Source organism: Aedes aegypti, chromosome 2, assembly GCF_002204515.2.
Source record: "Aedes aegypti strain LVP_AGWG chromosome 2, AaegL5.0 Primary Assembly, whole genome shotgun sequence".
Classification (NCBI taxonomy): domain Eukaryota; kingdom Metazoa; phylum Arthropoda; class Insecta; order Diptera; family Culicidae; genus Aedes; species Aedes aegypti.
In genome coordinates, this window is record NC_035108.1 from 340,828,104 (window position 1) to 340,848,114 (window position 20,011).

The 20,011-nt window shown below is 36.1% G+C and overlaps 1 protein-coding gene across 5 annotated transcripts in view; it reads right to left on the minus strand.

Moving 5' to 3' along the window:
• Window positions 1-20,011, minus strand: part of LOC5573096 (TBC1 domain family member 24) — a 207,353-nt gene that overhangs the window by 83,461 nt on the left and 103,881 nt on the right. The gene's annotated exons all lie outside the window — the stretch shown is intronic.

Here is a 20,011-nt window from a genome sequence, read left to right on the forward strand (position 1 = left end):
AAAATAGAGGGTCATGACAACAATATTATTCAGACAATAAAATAAACATGCGGTGGTCATATAGGTGAGAAATTCTGTCACAAGGCAGCGCAAGTGAGCATCACGATTTTGTTTTTTTTTATATATATATATCTGGATCCAGACTACTTAGAAAGATGTCTTCTTCGGCAAAGTTGTTCAGCAGCCCAAGCACTATCATCATAAAATTCATCAGATTCGGAATTTTGCCACTAGGCGGCGCTAGTAGCATTAGCATTAGCATTTAGCATTTCGCACAAATTCGTAGGTGATACAGTCCTAGACCATTGTATGAGGGTTGCCTCCTTCGCGTCCGTTACCAAAATCAGAAATTTGGGACTAACCTCTAACTCTTAAACAAGATTGACGCATCCTCCAATAATCGAGAGCTGTCCTGGCCACGTCCTTGCGAAAGCTGGGGAATGGGAAAGGATTATTGATTGAACACCTACTTAAGAAAGATGCAGAGAACTCTACGACCTCTCATAGGTATTACGGGATGTTGTGGAATGTTGATGGAAAGGGTAGGGCCATAGGATACGTTCGGTAGACGTTCTGGCCGACAAATGGTTAGTATTTACGCATTGTGATTATGCGCTGCTGATCAGCACAAACTCATCAAATTTCTTTGTCGAAAATCCGCTGCAATTGGTCGCTTATCTAATAATAAACAATAGCGTGAGCCGTAACTTAGAACTGCCCATCAAAATGCACGCGTTGTAGTTCTTAATCCATCCCGAATCGAATGTGGTTCGTCATTCAATTTTTGAATCAACACGCACGGGAGATAAAAAAAAGCAAGTCACTCGAAACAAATTCAATTTATGGTGCCATTACAGTGCACTCTCGAGCAAAACGCAAGCAAATCGAATAAAAGTAAAAAACAAAACTTGGCGCTAGTAAGCATTATTTTTTTTTTTGCGGATATCTCTCCTGAGACATCCGTAAAACAAAAGTAACGCCGCCTGATGGAAAAATATCTACTGCATAGCCCGGAAAACGATAATCCTTGACTTACTGAACATTTTTACCGAAGACGCCATCTTTCTAACTGACCAGGGACCTAAAATATCCGCAAAACAAAAGTTTTATGCACACTAGCACTATCTGTTGGCGGAATTCTGTATCTGAATGACCATCGCATATAAGTCCTTGAGCTTCCCAAGACACCAATTTACCAAATCCTCAGGATATAGAGATATCATATGTTTCAAAGGTTTCGTGCAAGCTAGAAAAAGCGCCCAAACTGGTCAATTTCTCAACTAAAAGGATGATCCTCAACTTCTAAAGGTAGATCGGACTGAGTACGTACTGAAACATCTCCGAAGACAGTACTGTGCTATCTCTTAACACTTACTGAATATCTCCAACAACACCCTTAAATTGAGTCCTGGTTCCCAGTGCTGTTAAATATCACGAATATCACGTGACTTTGACAATTAAATATTGCCAATATCATTCTTCCCCATGGAAAAAGTCATCGGAAAATGTTTTTCCCGGTGACCTTTTCCAAATTACTATCGGTTGGCAAAACTTGCTGTTGCGATATTTCACATAGGATAGCACCCTCCTAAGCATTTAAAATTTTCCAAAATTTTAACATTTAACATCACTGCTGGTTCCCCATAGGCCTGGGCCTCCTGTAAAGTCATGCTTATGGAAGATCTGACTGTATTCAACTTATTCGTACCATTTTATCAGTGTTGCCAGCGTAAAAAATGATTGTGTTCCACTTTTCCCAACGCGATGTGTAACACAAAATGCATACTTAAACTTTACTCATGATTCGACTTAAATAACGTGCAGGAAACTTGATCAAACGTGCAGAAAACTTGATCAATTTTACTTGAGCAGTGTAGCCAGCTAAGACATCATTTTGAACCCCTTCATGAAAAACTGGATTACAGTTGAAGAGTATTCCTATGTATCTGTGCACTATATTTATCTATTTCGCTCAAATTTTTGGGTTTGGAACATTTCTTAATTCTTTTTAAATCATGAACATTTATGCGTCGGCAAACTGTATGGCATATAACATATAACACCCCCATATAATTTGGTCTTTTGTTAACAATCGAGCAGTGTTGCCATCTATTTCTAGAATATGAAAACTTAAATGATCATTTTGGAAAGTTCTCAATCTATGTTTCAAATTTGCTGGATCAGTATTTCGGCATCTAGACGTTGTATTTTTCAAAAACATAAATATAACCCAGATTTTTAAACGATTCATTTTTAAGGCTCCCCGATAACGGTAGTTAAAAGAGGTTGTAAATGGATTTTTCCTGGAATTCTTTCTGATATTGTATTCATCCAGTTGCGGTTCCCTGAGATCCTGCAAAATTATCATTTCTGATCTCTTCAAGATTATTTACTTCCAGTGATTATTGTCCTGAAATTTCGCAAGCAACTTCTCTAGGAATTTATCCAAAAATGGTTTCCGTAATTTCCTGAAAGATTTTTCTAGTGAATTTCCAATAAATATTTTTAGAAATTATTGTAAGAATAACAGAAAAAAATGGAGCATTGCCAAAGGAAATTCCAAAATAATATCTGATAAAACTCTTTGAAAGTTATCTGATGAACTCTGGCAGAAATCTCTGAAGCAACTTATAGAGCCATTAGAAAGATTCTCTAAAGATCAATTGTTGAAATACACAGCGTAACAAAAATGACATTTTTGTGTGTCTCAAGGATCATATTATATGTCTTATGCAGTATCCATACAAAATTCTTGGTTTCTCTTATATGGCAAAATACAATACTTTTCTAAATCCTCAGAAAATATTTCTTAAGCTTGATTGGTCGCCCGTGGTTGCTATTCCAGTATCGCCGGATCAGCTGCACTTACACAAGGAACCAACCAGATGACTGCTTGGGATTAACAGACACCCTCAGTGTATAAGTGCTGGTGATCTTCTATTTTTAGGCAACAATGGCGCCTGCCACGTCAGAATGCAGACCAATGAAGGGAAGGGGGATGAATTGATGATGCATTCAACTGGCTCCCACGGTAGACCGTATATACCACTGCGTCTACGCCAGTTTATGCGGGAGGGGTTTAGGGGAGGTAATTTTTTATGGTAGAGAGGCTTGCTGTTTGGCTAGCAGACTGCCTATATATCATGCGTAAGGAAAGGCGTGCTATAATGATGGAGGAATGGAAGCGTAGGGAAACGGTTTTTTTGTCCGTCTCTGGTTCTAGCAAATGCTATGAACGAATAGATCAACTGTGATAGATTAAGAGTAGAAAGTTAGAAGCAAGTGAAAGATACAACTACAAAGTACGAGGAAAGGGACGTGCCTGGGATCGAACCCATGACCTTCTGCTTATGAAGCAGAAGCGGTATCTTGAGCATCGAAAGTATTATGAACTTTATTGATAAGTTTTGTTATACATATGTTAAATTCTGCGGCAATAAACAAATTGCCATACAAGCTTGGAAACTTGCAAGCAAGTTGGCTGAAATCGTCAATTTTCTTATTTTCAAAAGCCAATATCTAATAAAACTAGACGTGATATGAAATTTTTTTAAACGGAAATGGATTCAGGAACGCTTAACTAAGTACATAGTGATATTTTGGTACTTGAGACAAAAACGTGTTCCGCAGTGGTATTTATATGAAACTCATAAAAAAATATCTGGATTTTCTCGAGGAATCTTTCAAGGTAAATGCAAAATCCCTTGAGGTAAATGCAGAGTTTATACACACACGTATGCGTAAATCACACACTAAGTATCGTTCACTTCTGCCAAGATCAACACAACCGTGAGTTCAGCAATCTAATTTTAACTGACATCACCTTGGCCGAGATGTCAGCAAATGATATTTAACCGGCATCAGCACAAACATTCTCTGCATTCCGTATTGAACGTGTATCATAGCTATTAATTAATGAACTTCCACTCTAAATCTTACTTGCAATACTAATCGTATAAGAAGTCTTATATCTACAGTTCATAAACTCTAGCAAAGAATTTGCTAAATGAAGCAATTTTGAAATTTGAAGCTCAATTACATTAAGTTGTTTTGAAGTCACTTTATAGTTTGAGTGAAAAGAAAACTTGTTTTCAGCATTAAAACACCAATATTGTTAAGTTTAAAAATAAAATTGAATGAAACGAAAATGGCTTTTGTCGAACTTTTATTTTTGTTGGCAGCATAAAAAATTTCAAGAAGGGCACATAGATAAAGCAGGTTAACTTGGTACTTTATAATATGTTAGTCTTCATTTCCACATTAAGTTGCTGGCGAATTAAACTCTTGAATTCTATACTATCCTTGGGTCTAATGTAATTCTGACGCATTAACATTGAGGACATTGGTGGACACCTTGTTGTGTTCATTGGTGAGCAAGTTTGATAAAACGTAATATTAGTAAATTCAACTTACAAATTGCATATATTATGTTTAGTTTAGTTGTGTTGAAACTAATATTGTGAGTTGTGATTACTTCGTTGAAATATTTTTAACCCGTATAGGCCTGAGTGAAAGCAAAAAATTTAAAACCCTCACCGCTCAGTGAATTCTTAATGGATTCAAATGATTTTTTGTCAGAATACTGGCATACATATCTAGTTTCTAGAAGTGGACAGAAGAACGCGGAAATATTCCTGTGGTCGGAGTTATTCATTCCGGTGGATCACTGGGTCAGGTCGGGTGAGCAGGGTACTGTGCGTTTGTGCCCCTGGAGGTAGGCAAATTTCAAGTCACAGATTTTTGCCGGAATCGGTTATAATGTAGCCACTACATGACGGAATTTTAAGAAAATTGCATCAGTGTAAACCTTTTGAGAAACGTTTGAATTGGATAACTATGAGTATTGCATTTGATTAATCCTACAAATGACCATTTTTGGGTCCCGGGACGCCTCAAACTTACGATTAAGTGGCCAATTTGTATCTGAATATCTGTGCCAAGCTTATGGGAATGCATTCTAGTGCACAATTATGTTTGATATCTACTTTTCTAGAATTGAAACGAATTAGTATCCAACAAATCTACAGCCGGTTCTTCCAGGCATTACGCCACAATGGCCACATCCGGTATATTTCAAACGGTGCAAAACTCTTCATTTATAATGTTGAATGACAGATCTTAATGATTTATGCCAATTAAAATGATTGTCATTACAAATAAATAAAGGTAAATGGCATGTCCCAAAAAATAGCCCTTTTTACCCGACTTGACCCAGTGACCCACCGGAATAACTCCGGCCACAGGAATATTTCCGAGTTCCTCTGGCCACTTCCAGAAACTAGATATGTGGGACAGTATACTGACAAAAAATTATTTGAATCCGTTGAGAGTTCTCTGAGCGGTGAGGGTTTCAGAATTTTTGCTTTCACTCAGGCCTATACGGGTTAAATCAACGTTGGTTGCACAATTAACTAAAAAAAATACGATTTCAGACACACCGCGATCCCACTTGAATCGGGTGAGGGTGCGATAATTGTACACAAGAATCGAATCGGAACCGGCCGAATCGAGAACTAAGTAGTGATCCCCCTTCACGGCGATGAGACGATTGGTGTCTGTGTACATTGCTGTGAGCGAGTAGTGGCGATGAGCTGCTGCTGATGATGATAACGATGATGATGGTGGTGCTAAACAATAACATTGATACCTACTCTGAGTCTGAGCACTGAGATCACGCTGCCGCAGCCAGCCGCGAATCGGAAGCAATGAACAACGCGCTCTGATTGGCGCACGCACGAGACGACGTACCACAGCGAAGATATGAAGGTAAACAAACAAACGGAGGAGATTGCAAACGTCGCTGGTGAACGAAATTTTATGTTGAATTTGTTGGTGGTCTGAGCGAAGGGTCTTCCTTAGCCTAGTGGTAACGTTCGTGGCTACAATGCAAACCTTGAGCTTGATTGGCCGCCCATGGTAGCTACTCCAGTATCGCCGGATCATCTGCACTTACACAAGGAATTAACCAGATGACTGCTTGGGACTAACAGACACCCTCAGTATATAGGTGCTGGTGATCTTCTATTTTTAGGCAACATTGACACCTGTCACGTCAAAATGCTGGCCAATACGGCGAAGGGGGAGGAATTGATGTTGCATTTTAAACTGGCCCACAGTAGACCGGATAAACCTCTGCATCTACGCCAGTTCATGCGGGAATGTGAAGGTGTAAGGTATTTTTTTGGCAGAGAAGCATGCTTTTGTTAGCAGACTGCGTATGTATTAGACGTGTAGAAAGGCGTGCTATGATGATGGAAGAATAGAAGCGGAAACAATTTCTTGTCCGTCTTTGGTTCTAGCGATTGCTATGAACGAATAGTACAAGTGTGATAGATTAAAAGTGGAAGAAAGAAGCAAGTGAAAGATACAGCTACAAATTACGAGGAAGCTGACGGGCCTTGGATTGAAAACATGACCTATTGCTAATGAAGCAGAAGCGGTAACCATTAGACCGTAAACCCCGTCATAATTTGGGAAATTGCAGAGATTGAAAGAAACATTTTGAGCCCACCCTGTTACCTATAAAATCAACAGTAGCCTATATTCCGTAATACTTCCTGATTTATGGCGCTAGGAAAACAACCATTTCCTATCGTATTTTGGCCACGCGAATGACGGGTCTTTGAACCACCGTTATCAGCCAACAAACAGAATATATATTGTAAAAAAAAACACCGAAAGAACTTGCACAAAAACAGAAAGCACTCGATCCTGCTCTTCTTTTTCGTCCAAATGCGGAACAGTGGCCACAATAATAACAAACCGGTGGCAGCTTACCGGCGTAACTCGCGTGTGTTCTCATTAGGGTGATACGAAATGAAAAAAAAAAACGAATAACCCAGCTCCCACATCTTTTTTACAATCAATCAGATGGAAATGAAGTTCTGCCAAATTTTCAATTATTTTGGTGAAGATTTACAGAAATTTAGAAATTTATACAGTCAACTCTCTCTTACTTGATATTTCGTACCTCGATATCCAATTAGAGAACAATAGCACAAATTTCGACGAACATATTTATACTTAAACACGAAACGAATAATTAGAATCAATACATTCTTTTTGAAACACATACAGTATTGGACAAAACATTTGCAACTTTTTCGATTTTCCATACAAAATGACCAACTTTGAAAAACTATATTTCAGTTATTTATGGACCGATTTGAATGAAATTTTCACAGAACATCAGACATAACTTGAATTTTAACATATATTTTTAAGTGGTTTTTCCAATCACAAGTTGAAAAGCAGTAACGGTTTGACTGAAGTGAATTTTTTGACGATTTTTTATAATTGACATAACTAAACATATTGAAGGAATAGCGTCATGGTATCTTCAGCAAAGTTGTAGATTTTGACGAGATGAATAAGTTTGCTGAAGACAGTTTTTGTGTAGGGCTATCAGATTTTGAGATAAAAAGTTTTGAATTTTTCGACGAAAATTACACTTTAGTCAAACTTATTACTTTACTTATTAACTTGTGATTGGAAAAATTATTCAAAAATATATGTTAAAATTCAAGTTATATCTGATGTTCTGTGAAAGTTTCATTCGAATCGGTCCATAAATAACTGAGATCTAGCTTACCAAAGTTGGTCGTATTGTATGGAAAATCGAAAAAGTTCCAAATGTTTTGTCCAATACTGTATATGACCAAAAACATTAATTTATTTTAATAAATCTGGAATAATGGACGAGATTAATGCAAATAACCTCAAATAAAATTACTAAACCAAAATATAAGAACATTCAGGATGTGATTTTATTGACTTCACGAGGGTCAAGCTTAGACTGACTACACATATCATTGGTTGCTATTCCGTGATTGACCAAAGTCAGTGAAGATGCACAAAGAATCAACTAGAAGTTCGGCTGGGATTGGCCAAAATCTTCTTCAGTGTGCATAATTCAGTGCCTCTATTTATACATGGTCAATAACGGCGCCGGCCACGTCCTTACAGTCAGGTGGGATTGAGGGAATGTTAGTGTGTAACCTTTGGTATTTGGAGACCGTGTTTTCCTCTGCATCTCCACAAAGGTTACTGGGAGGGATGGTTGTTATTGGGGAGGATCGTTGGGTCACAGGATTCACTTTGATAAGCGATTAGACCATGATAAACGATTATTTGTTAACACGCTTAGGAATATAATATATTCAATTGACATGGAAAATTTCCAAATAGGAGTAAATAATGTCGTTACTTGAAGTGACGAACCATTCAAAAGTTGTTGAACAAATAACTAAAAGCAACATTACTACAGCTGTTAGGACGAAAGCATGTGTAACAATATTTAACTAAAAATGAAAAAATAAATCGATTGGCTGGACCATCACATAATATTCTTATGCCGACACTTACAGTGGCGAACCATTCAAAGTGTTTTGAATAAATTAACGTTTTGCAAGTCTATACTTCTAGCACAGACAAACAGACCGAACCATTCAAAGCTTTTTCGTAAAAATAAAGGTAAACGGCAAGGGATTCTATGTATAAAAAAATGAATTAGAGTTTATGCCGACACTTACAGTGACGAACCATTCATAGTTTGTTGAATAATCATATTTATGTCCCGCCGTTGTAACGATTGAATGTGCGATCATGCATATTTTATAGATTAAAAAAAAGCATGAAATGAGCTCACCAATTGATCCTTCATCCTTGATTGAGCAGCCACAATTCCCAGCTTTATTTGAAGCATACATACTAACTGACAAACGCGAATCTTTTTTCGCACTCGCGCCACGCGGACCGAAAACAATTGGTCTTGATTCCGTCGTTCGCCCTGCAGGAGCATGCCATGGAATCGGAAGACCACACACTACTCTTTGTTGACTTCACGAGGATCAAGGAGATTAACCCCTCTACCGGCAGCTTAATTTATTTTACCACAAAAAAAATATTCTAACAGCGATTTTTAGTTTTTCAATAATTTTAGCCTTTAAAAAACTTCTATTTTTAAAATCTGTATCAATATTGATTATTGGTAATATGGTTTTGAAGATAATCCGATGTTCCTTGGGGGGCTTACATCCCCCTTTAAAATTTCTTTGACCACCATTTTGTTTTTAGTCAATTTATGAAAAAATTAAAATGTGGGATATAAAATAACAGGTTATAAGGAGCTCCTCTGAAAAGAATCATATAGATCGATTGATTGGTCAGGTTAACGTCAACGAATTAACGAAACGGCGTTTATCGTTGATTAACGTTAACAACTCTGGTCTCTAAGAAGTCTGTAAATTAATGGTAATGGTTTTTGAAGTTTTTATGATTTTCATACAGCCAGATTGGTACCAGAAACAAAAATGTTCATTACCGTAATTTCGGGTGAAATTGATCATTTTTCCCGGTTTTCCAAAATGTTGATAATGCCAAACAACTGAGTATATAGAAACAAGTACGATGGCGAGGTTCATTAGCTCGTGTACCCAAATTTCCTAACAAATGTGATTTTAGTGCTAAAAATCATCTCCACAATATAAAATCGGCGGATTCCGTTTCGGGGTGAAATTGATCACTTGTCAATACGATTATTGTTAGTTTTCAAAACAACTCTACATACTGAACTTGAGTTCTCTGAATCCGAATATGCTTGCTAAATTCTAAACAATACAATATTCATAGAAATAATGAATGAACAAATTTGCAGAATTACGCGGAAAACGCCTGAATGTAGGCAATTTCCTAAGGAATTTTCAGTTATTGAACAGAAATTCAGTTATTTCAAACGAATGAGCAAATTGGTACGAGTTTTGATGATGAAATCTGGTTTGGGAATATATTTTAAGCATCCTTACAAACTTTCAGGTTTATACCATGTTCATAACCTTGTTTAGAACAAGAAGTTTACGTATGTTTGTCAATAGTGCACCGTACATGATTTTGAAATTTTACAGTATTTTCATAGAAATAAACATTCTTTAGCGCAAAAAACTTCACAGCTCGAAATTCGACAATAGTTCCGACAAACAACGTTCATTCACTGCAGGTTGCATTGATATTTGTGCTCCATTAGGAAGAAACAAAATCGTGTGACACGGTGATCAATTTCACCCTACTGATCAATTTGACCCGAATTTACGGTACTCAAAAACGGTTGCACCAATTTGCCTATTTTTGCACAAAAGACTTTCATTGAAGTATTGTTTCGAACAAAGAATAATCGATGAGAAAAAATCTGTAGACTGAGATATTTACGTGAACTATAGCAAACGTCGGAGTTTTTTGAGGGCTTGTGTAAAATTGTCGAAAAACAAAAAAGTTATCGCTGTTTGAATATTTCTTTGTGGTTAAAACATGAAGCTGCCGGTAGATGGGTTAAGAAAGATTCAAAAACAATTTGGAAAAACTAGTGGAGTGTCATCTTTTTTCTTAATTTCATAACGATTTTCTAATGTAGCTTTTCCAACTATAACGAATGCTTTCTCAACGAAGTTAACGATTAGGTTCGAAATCAATTTATATATTTTCAAGTCAAAATTCAATAATAGGACTTAATTGTTTAAATATTGATTTTGAAAATGACTATCGATCACACTGCAGGGCTGGTACTGTTTAAGTGCACTGAATATAGGAACTTTAGAGGCCTCTAGCTTGGAAAAAGAGACCAAAAAGAGACCAGACAGGAACCAAGAGGAGACCGAAAATGGACCAAACAGGAAACAAAAATATAACAAACGTAACCTAAAATGAACCAGAAGATAAGAGTTTATTTCTTCATCAGATGATCAGGCCAGCCATTTCTCTTATTATGTTATTCCTTCTGACATTATGACCTCGTATATGATTTTTCATGAATTTCTTTAAGAATTTCGTGAACATTTAGGTAGATTCAGAGGTTATTCCGAAGATTTCTACAGGAATTATTTAAGTGATTATTTCGGGTATCTCAAGAATATAACCTGGATTTTTCCAAGGATAACCATAGTAATTACCTAAGACAAGACGTGACAGGTCACAGTACAAAAATGAAACCAATTGCCTGTCAAAAAAGACCACTTCTCATTGGTCGTTTTGACAAAGGCCTACTTTCACATCGTTGAGTTGAATTTCAACAGGGCACTTTGTTGCTAGCCCGGCCGTGTTGCTAGATCATATTAAAATTTCATAAAAATTTTGAAAATTTTTCATGAAGTCTTTTTGTTTCGAATCCATTTATATTCCATGTTTACTTTTCCGCATGTGTTCCTATAATACTAAAATCAATTAAATATGCTTAATTGAGAGCAATATAATGGAAATTGTGTCAATTTTCTCTACAAGTATTGCCGGTTTCTAATATAAACCTGAATTTTTAAAAATAAAGCATCCTCTATGGCACTATATGAATGAAGCGTGCAAGAAACAACCAAACTATGAGCATTGATATTTGAATTTGTTCACAAGATTTGCTTAAAATGAATACTGGTAGCACTGGCTTTTGTATCGTCAAGGATATCGGCCAAAAAACAACTGGGCAGTCTTAGTTGAGCTGTCACGTCCTGTCCTAGGTAATTACCAAAGAGATACTATCAGGACTTTCTCCAAAGATTCTTCTTGATATTTTTTAAGGTAGTTCTAAGTTCTCCAGGATTTTAACCGGTGGTTCTTCCATTGATTTTCTTAGAATGTCCTCCAAGATTTACGTTTAGAACATCTTTAAAAAAAATCTGTGTGAGTTATCCTAGAATAACAACTGTAGAAATCGGATGAAGGATTAGTGGAAAAATAACTGGAGGAACTCATTATTGTTGTTTGTTGGGGCGTAGAACTACTGCGTCCATTGAGTTGAACTTTTGTGGTATACCCCTGTTTATTATTCGCATCTTAGAGTTGATCACCATTTATCGAGTGAACAATCGAAGACGCGTCTTTTCCCAGTCAGGAAGAATTGAGTTTATGAAACCAACAACCTTTCCAGGATTTGCAGTCCAAATTTCTCTAGGTTGCAAAGAGCAATTGTTTAGGAATTTGAATCTGCGCTTGTACAAAGCACCACAACTGCAGAGCAGATGTTCCGAGGTTTCTCGTTCCATGTTACAGAAACGACAGATATCATTCTCAAGCTGGCCGATGTTTTTCAAATGATATCTGCTCGGGCAGTGTCCGGTTACTAGGCCAGTATATGTACATAGAACTTTCTTGTTGAGTTCTAGTAGCTTTTTGCTGATATAAGGGTTTGGAATGATAAATCTCTTAGACTGAGCACACTTTTTGGTGGCCAACCAGTTGGCCATCACCCTTTGTTCTTCCCAAGATTTTAATTCCATTTTTATGACACAATCTGATATACCACAGAAAGGCTCAGGCCCAATAAATTGTAAGTTTGCACCTTGTTTTACCAACTCGTCTGCTCTCTCATTGCCTTCAATGCCACAGTGTCCCGGAACCCAGTATAAATTTAAGGAGTTTTCTTGGCACACCTCTCGCAGTGAAACAATGCATTTCCAGACAAGTTTTGAAGAGCATTTACAACTACTCAATGCTTTTAGTACCGCTTGACTGTCTGTAAAAATACAGATATTTGCATGTTTATAGTTCCTTTTCAAACAAACATTTGCACATTTCGTGATTGCGAAAATCTCTGCTTGGAACACCGTTGGGTAGTGGCCCATTGCCACTGAGATTTGTACCCCAGGGCCGAAGATTCCTGCTTCCGTCTTTGTTCCAATTTTTGAGCCATCTGTAAAGAATTTTATGGAACCGGAGCGGACTGAGGGACCAGCGGCTTCCCAGTCTATACGTGATGTATCACATACATTGAAGGGAATGTCATGATTGAGGAACTCATAGTATAGACTTAAAAAAAAATCGGGGTAATCCTAGAGGAAACCACTGGAGGTAGTATCGTTGGACTGCTCAAGGATTTCCTGGAGAAAATTCTGGAGAAAATCCTCTAAGCATCTTTTGAAAAATCGCTAGAAGAATTTCTGGGAGCATTGCAATGTTCCAATGAATTGGAAGAGAAATCTCTAGTAGAATTTCTAGAAAGATCTCTGTGTCAGTTCCTGAAAGTATTCCAGATGAAACCTCAGGATAAATCACTAGAAGATTCCTTGAAGTTTTTCCTTGAGACATGGGAGACGAAATTCTTGAAGAACCTGCTTAAAAGCCGAGTTAAAGTATATGATTTCTTTCTCTGGTGCCTGTAGAATTTTGATTCAGGATTAACTGCAATCAGAATAAGGGAAAAGTAGACTCTAGAGACCATTTTTATTAAAATAGACACCTTCCATTGAAAAAGGAGACTTTTTAAAGACTTTCATTAAAATAGAGACCAAATCTCTAAAAAAAAACTGCTACCAGCCCTACACCAATTTCTTCAACTCAAAACTGTAAATTAAATCTGTATGTTCAACAACTCGAATATTAAACCATGAATAGAATAAGCATAATTTGGATCAAGATGCAAATAAGAAGTGAATCGTCAAATGGATTTTATTGTTGACGAATAAGCCTCAAAAACATTGAATTTACCCCATAAACATATAAAATCTACAAAAATTTATAAAATATCACAGAAAACATTAGTTGCATTATTTCAAGTTAAAAATTGGTTTATGTTCATAAGGGGTTTAAAGCATTTTTTAACGTTATAAAATAACACTGGGAAAAAGTCCCCCACAAGACAATGGCCCCGGGCCCCCACGTTTGTGAATCCGGTCCTGCCGACAGTCTATATGGAAACTGTCTATAGCGGGACTATCATATCCACTATAATGCTAGTATACATGATTGAACCTTATTACTAATGCTATTATAAAGTAAGTTGCTGAACAACTTCCAAATAAATTTACATTGTCTTTGGTCCACCTTTGAATTATCACCAAAATGGCTAAAAAATTTAACAGACCTCTGTTTTCAACGTTAAAAAATTGTAGGGATGATATTGGAGATTGAGATTTTCGAAATTAGAACCGCCCTAGTCCTCATCAGTCCGAACTAATACTGATCACCATTGCAGCTTTTACTGGTATAGTCCGGTTCCCAGTGGTCAAGACGTGGAACCAATTTCATTGCATCATTTGTGTATGTAGGCTTTCTAAGACATGATACCCGGATAGAGATTAGTGGCGAATAAAAAGCAAAATAAAAACAAATTTGGGGCCTTCCTTAGCCGAGTGGTTAGAGTCCGCGGCTACAAATCAAAGCCATGCTGAAGGTGTCTGGATTCGATTCCCGATCGGTTCAGGATCTTTTTGTAATGGAAATTTCCTTGACTTCCCTGGAGATCGATTATACCAGCCACACGATATACGAATGTCAAAATGGTAAATTTTGTAAAGAAAGCTCTCAGCTAAAAACTCTAGAAGTGCTCTTAAAAACACGAAGCTGAGAAGCAGAGTCTTTTTCCCAGTGAGAACGTAATGGCAAGAAGAAGAAGAAAAACAAATTTGGCCATCAAAAGTAATTTAGATATTTTTTTAGATTTTCGCGAGGAGCTGAATATATCATTAGAATAGCAAAATATGCTACACATCTAAATATGTTATTTATTTTGTATACCACCTCAAACTCTTAGGATAATAACTAAATGTCATTTTTTTATCCCAGCTCTTTCTGTTATTGATGAGGCGTTAACAACTTTTTATACGAAACAATAGTTGAGGAGGGACTCTATCATAGTACCCGAGACTCTTCTCTCCCCGTCATTTATGTATGTAAATAACTGATTTTGTTATTTTTCTATCCTCAGTTACTCAATAATGGATTTTTTTTTTCCTAAATTTAGACTTTGATTTTTTTTTTGTATAACAACAAACTAAAATATTATTTTGTTCTTGTTTATTGTCGTCGTTTTGACTCTTATTTCAAACAAACCAATGTCAAAATTTGCCCTCTTGTTATTTTATTTACATGGTAAAACTTGCCATTGCCTAGCATTTTTTTTCACCCGGGTATCACTATATTTTTATAGAAATGGATCCAGAGGACCACACGATTGATGACCGCGCGCTCAGTCAGGCGCTCAAGCGAAACGCTACGGCACATGGGAATTAATCTAACCTCTCAAGCCTATCACTTACTTGGAAGCACGCCAGTCAATAACAAATGATACTTGGATTGAATCATCACCTAGCGGTGTGTATTGCTTACTTAAATCGGATTCTTCCTGTTGGCACTTGCTCATTATTGATCGGGCGAACCGAAATTCGCTGATTTCCTCGATTTTTCACCGCACGTGTATGCATAGTAATCATCGCCGCTCATTCCGAGGGGAGTTATTGACAATCGGTTGCAATTTGAAACCAAATAAACAAGTACTTCAATCGTTTGCTGAAGGGCAGAATTTCCAGTTGCGATGTTGACAAAAAAATCTGCATAAATTACTGATGGCACCCACCAATAGTCAGCAACGGTTCGATTGTTGATATCGTTCGATTATAACAACTGTAACACGTGTGAAATTCTTTACACAACTTTTGGTTCGACTCATGTTTCATAATAACTTTCAGTAACAAATAAACTGTTAATGAATGTTTCCCAAATCCTATGAGTTTCACAGATATTATAGACGACGATATTGAACTTTTAATCCGTCTTAAAAACGTGGAGAGAATTCAATTTAAATGTACTCGTAATTCTGCAATTAAAGTTATATGTCAAAAGAAAACTAGAGAATTTCCGTTGGAATGAGAAAAAAAATTGAAAAACAAAATCTAAATTTTAATTCTTTTTGAAATTATCTTGAATGTCAGAAAGCCTCAGAAACCGATTCCGCCGTTAAATGAGGAAAACCTCTTCCTGACATAGTTGAGTCGGTGTACCAATAGTTAAAAGCAAATCTCGTTTACTTTTTAAAATCGACGTAAATAATTTTCACATGGTAAGGACAAAAAATGAGATACAAGAAATGGATAATATTTGAAATGATACTAAGGAGGGAATGAAAACAATTATGTCACATCAAATCGAGTCCAACTTTGTGAGCACCATGTTATACGTGCATTCGTAGGCGAATAATCACCGTGTGATTTGTCACGTTGCAAGTGGGTAAACAAATCCGGAAGATCAGCCGACGGTGTCGATTTACTGGAATTAAACTCGGATGAGGACTGTCATCGAATGGAAGAGTATGATGCCATGTGAGCGATAGAAAATATGAAGGCGTATCACACAGTGGTGTTTTCCAACGTGGGAAGAAAATTGAAAAGGGTAACGATATCATCATTCTACTTTGTGTAATCGTCGTGCAGAAACACTTGTGAAATTTGATTTTTTATTGACATTCACTATGATTAGTTTATATAACTACTAGGTATCTTCGTCCCTTTAATTGAAAATTTATTGAAAAACATAGAGGAAAAATTGAGACAGCTATTGTTGTTTGGACAACGAAGACTACATATAGAAAGATTTCAATTAACAACTGCAGACATAATTAAAATAACACCCAGTTGAGAATAGGTTAAGTTGCATGACACAACACTCGCGCAGGCAAATAATCTTGTGTTTCAAGTTATCAATTGGTTTGAGCTGGAAACAAGCTGATCGAACTAACATTGGTGGGTTTGCGAATGCTTCATTGGATTTTTATATTCGGCTTATAATTGAGCTTTTATTGGATGTTTATGCATTTTTTTCCTCTCTCATGCGGATAAGAATTGGACTGTTTTGTTGCAATTTTGAAACAATTTTCGGTAGCTTCAAGTCAATCATAAATGCTGCAAGATATGGATGTAACCTTAGTAGCAAGAGCTAACTTTAATAATTGCCATTTTCAATTTACCCAGAATGGCTACCCAATTTATATTTTGAAATTCCCTTTTTTTCCCGATTTTCAAGGTATAGTTTCCAGAATTTTTCAGGTTTTTAATTCTGTTAATTGCAAGATGGTTTCTATTCTTGGCACTTTTTATTCACTTTGACAAGGGTTTGTTTGTAAATCTAGTGAACCCATATTTTGCAACGATATGCTTTTGACTAAAATTTAACTTACTGCCAAGTTGCAGATAGTTTGGTGGACAAATCCCCAGATGCCAAAGTTAATTATGAAAATGAAAGGGAAAAATAGATAATTTTATTTAATAAACTGATGCTGACTTCTCTTGAAAACGAGATAAAGCCACACAAGTAGAAGGAAGTATACATACTTTATTTATCCAACTCTTGGTCCATTGCCATTATCATATAAAATGCTCTTATAAAAACGAAATTGTGATATAAATATTCAGTGACTAAAGAAAATTTCCAATTCTATATTGTTGAGTGCTTGAATCTTCTGAAAACGAGGAAGATTAAAAACAGTGTTTTGAAATATCCGGCCTGAAACGGGAATCAAACCCACACTGGTGACACTGATGTTTCGTTTGGTCCAATAGATAAATGTAAACCGAACCGTAATTTTCGCACTGTGAGTGAACATCGAATCTATTTTAAGCACTTCTCATCGTAAGTCAATAACGAATCTATAAATGATAATTATATCTTACAACGTTTTATAAGTAGTTAGTAAAAGTCTATGAAGAGTAAATTATTCTTGTCAATTATTTTATTCTTCATCCGTTGATGGATGCCAATACGGGTCGTTTTATTTCACCTGATAAATAATAAAAAATATGTTTTCAAGTGCACTGCTGTTGATTTTTTATCGAATTTATTATTCTTTCATAATATTATCATTCTTTTGAAAAATTGCCTTCCATTTTTTTCGTTATTACTGTTTTGTTATTATTCGGGTCATATAATGCTGAATATGCTGAATTTATTATTATTTTATAGTTCTTTATATTTAACTGCTGATCTATATATAATGATATTCAGTGTGAGAGCTCGGAATTTTTTCCTACTTTAAGATCTTAAGACGTATGAACGTAGTTAAGAATATGGAATTCGGAGACCTGACTTGGAATGGACATAGAACTGTTTGAAAACACTGAATTCCCCGCATAAAATGCACTTCTATACGTCAATTCTAGAGGCCCATTTTGATGACCATTGCATATACGAATCGCGTATGATGAAAAATACCGACTATATGCCACATTTTTCTACTCAGCGTGAATCAGTTTGTTGAGACTTCCAGCTAAAGTATATTCCTAGAGCATATATGACTTCAGTGTCGACGAATTCTTCAAAACTTCTATTCCAATGCCCTTCGACCATGTCAGATGCTTTTCAAAGCAACTAAATTCTTTTCGACCAAATGTCCATTCAACCAAATGTACTTTGACCAAACGTAATTCGACCAAATGTCATTTTACCAAATGTTATAGATTACATGTACATATATTGGTTAAGACTTCTAATAAAAATCTGATGTGACAAAATCTAGCTAGTTGTTTTTATTTTTTGAACCAAACGATTTTCGAATCAATCATTACGAAATACTTTTTGGTTGAAATGTTGAAAAGCCATTCGACCAAATGTCCTTTCGACCAAATGTCACTTCGACCAAATGTACTTTCGACAAAGTCATTCGACCAAATGTCCTAAAGCCAATATTTCATTGGTGTGATTCTGTTAATTTCTTATTCATTATTTGTTTAAAGCTTTATCGCCAATTTTATCATGTTTAAATCGAAAAAGTTGCAAATGTTTTGTCCAATACCGTACGAGGGTACTTTATTTCCTTAGATAGAAAATTTACTTTGCGAAAAGATCATCAACCGGCGGGATTAGAACCCACGACACGAGCAAAGCTTGAGATCATATTGCTAACTAATTTTGATGTTGTGTTGTCGTGGATTTTGATAACTCAGTTTGTTGTCATTTTGGTCGGTTTAACGGTTGAAATATCAAAAATGAGAGCTGAAAAATGTTCCCATAAAATCAAATTGAAAACTCTTTTTGCTGTCAGTGCAGTGAAAGCAAATTGTAAAAAGTTTCTGCTATCATTGAGAGCAAATTAAGAACTCACAGCAGAATTCATATTTCGATTGATATTGAAACGTGGATGCGATTAGATAAATGCATTATTTTTATATTCTCATAGTATTTGAAATGATAGCAGAACGAAAACAAAATATGATATCGAATATTTCATTGATAAATTGATATCCAATTATGATAACAACTTGATGTTGAAAACAATATATATTTTCAACTTGCTTTCATTTTGATGTTGGATTTTTCTCGGTCCCTCGGCATGGTCTTGCTGAATAGCTGCGCGTTTACCGCTACGGCTATATGGGCCCTTCTCAGCTTAGTGTTTTTATTAACACACTATAGTTATGGAGTGAGATATTTTTTCGACAATTTAACATTTTTGCATGTGTACCGTTTTGACTCATATTCCGAACACTTAAGGTCAACCTTGACTTCAAATGCATCTGATAGGCATACATTAGCAGATATTTGAGAAAATTTTAATTTCTCCGCAACGCCTAACTGTTAGCTGTTGGGTGTGTCGATAAAATTGTTTATTTAAACTTGTTTAGTATTGTTTTTACGTAAAAGTAGGGAGCAAAATTTTGCTTCAAATGCCGAACACTGTTCTCATTCTGTCTCATATTCCGAACACCTTGATTCAAATTCCGAACAGCACGAATAAATCATATTCAAATGAATAATTTCGCAAATAAATCTATCAGGGCTACTTTTACTGGTCTCGAACTAAAGAATCATCACTAATTCCGAGGTACTAAATAGATTGGAAGATGAAAAAAGGAAATGCAATTGACTGCCATTTCCTTGTAATTTGATGACATATTTCAGCGAAACATTTCAATCAAATCGTCATACAAAAACCGAGTGTTCGGAATATGAGTCTGTTCGGAATTTGAGACAAAACGGTATATCGTTTGGTAAGCACGAAGATATTCTATGTCCTGAGAGTTACTGTTACTGTTATCTGGGCCCCAGTAATATTTAACTGGTTTAGGTTTCAGTAGTAAACTATTGAATTTGCTTGATCCTGCTACGATATAGAATAAGAAGAACCGCGCACGATTACAGCGCCCCTTTGGTTGAGTGTCAGCAAACTGTACCAAAATTGCGATTTGTTGACCGATCAATCACGCCAATATCGGCAGACCACGTCACCTGCCAGTCTAATTTTACGTTTTTGGCTGATGTTCACAAAACA